At 33.5% G+C, this 1,393-nt stretch overlaps 1 long non-coding RNA gene across 1 annotated transcript; it reads right to left on the bottom strand.

Moving 5' to 3' along the window:
- Positions 1-198: 198 nt before the first annotated feature.
- LOC106521286 (uncharacterized) lies at positions 199-1,393 on the bottom strand. Its single transcript, XR_001310653.1, has 2 exons — positions 1,342-1,393; positions 199-1,263 (listed from the first exon to the last, which is right to left on the bottom strand). It is a non-coding gene; the product is annotated as an uncharacterized LOC106521286 (long non-coding RNA).

Genomic DNA, 1,393 nt, shown 5'->3' with positions numbered 1-1,393 from the left:
GGATGAGGTATTGGGCCAGAAACCATCGTTGAGCAATTGGACAGTTTTTTGGTGTTTTTATTTGTTTTTTAATTTTGGTTTTCAGTGATTCATCTTTCTTTAGAAGAAACACTTTTCTTTAAAAATGTTGTGTATTTTTTGAAACACAGTTCTGTCCGCAAGACTTGGACAGTTTTTTGAGTTTTGTTTTTTATTATATTTTTCGGTTTGCAGTTATTCACTGTTCTTTTAAATAAACATTTGTCTTTAAAACTTCTGTGTATTTGTTTATAACACAGTTCTGTCCGCATTTCAAAATCCTATAGGAATAAATTATTAAAAGTAAAAGTATTGATTGAAAATGAGCACAAGTAGTTTCTGTACTGACATTTCTTAGGAGGTGATCTCCCCAAAAACTGCAGAAAGTTCTATTTCATTAGAATAATTAGCAGATTTGTAATATAGGAAGCACTAGTCTGTTTCAGTTTATGTACTTATCTCAAGAGGCTACCCAAAGGTTTTCCAAACATTAAAATCTGTCTGAGGGCTTCGGCCAAACACTAATATATTTCATGAAATTGTAACTGTATTTTTTTGAATCACATTCCTACATAGTGCGCATGTAAAGCTTTCAAACACACAAAGACGAACTGTCATTGCAGGGACTTTGATTGTCTAGCCATAAATCATATTATAGACAAGACAGACTGTTATGAACAGCTAATGTGATTGTATCAAATATATGACCCATCATATCGAAATAAGGATTACTGTAAGTCACATTTAATAGGGAAAATCTCAAAAATTTAAAGCATTTATGCTCAAAGTCTGTTTTTGTTGCTACTGCTCAAAAGATGCTTCAAGAATTTATTTTGTGGTTACATTTCAGACAGTTCATTCAAATGACACATTGACAACGCATTAATTCATTATGTTTTGACAAAACTCACTTTTTGCAAATCTTTTCATCAATACTCCACATTTGCCTATTTCTCTCTCGTAAATTAGCTGTAATCTACAATGTATTTTAACAGAACATGCCTCACAATTATGTGCATTTTTGTGAGAATAACAAGTTAGAAAAAATGACAAGACAAAAAAAAACTACACTGCCAACTACTTTTAAAGTTATTGCAGTGATGACTACAAATGAACTACAACAACAAATGAACGTCAACACAGCAGGCATCAGAGAGACACTTCTTGAATGTTAAGGTTTCAGTTGTCCTCTTTTGTCTGTGGGCTGGGCTTTCACAGCATGCAGACGCAACACCGGCCATGTCACTGAAACAAAAACACAAAGTTACTTATAGTTTTCTCATTTCAGCATTTAATAAAGTTTGTGCAATATCAGTGCTTTACCTCAGCAATAATCGTGATCCACTGGGGCCTCAACAAGAGCAGAAACCTCGGC

Source organism: Austrofundulus limnaeus, unplaced genomic scaffold (assembly GCF_001266775.1).
Source record: "Austrofundulus limnaeus strain Quisiro unplaced genomic scaffold, Austrofundulus_limnaeus-1.0 Scaffold106, whole genome shotgun sequence".
NCBI classification, from domain to species: domain Eukaryota; kingdom Metazoa; phylum Chordata; class Actinopteri; order Cyprinodontiformes; family Rivulidae; genus Austrofundulus; species Austrofundulus limnaeus.
This window is presented reverse-complemented; position numbering and strand designations above follow the sequence as displayed.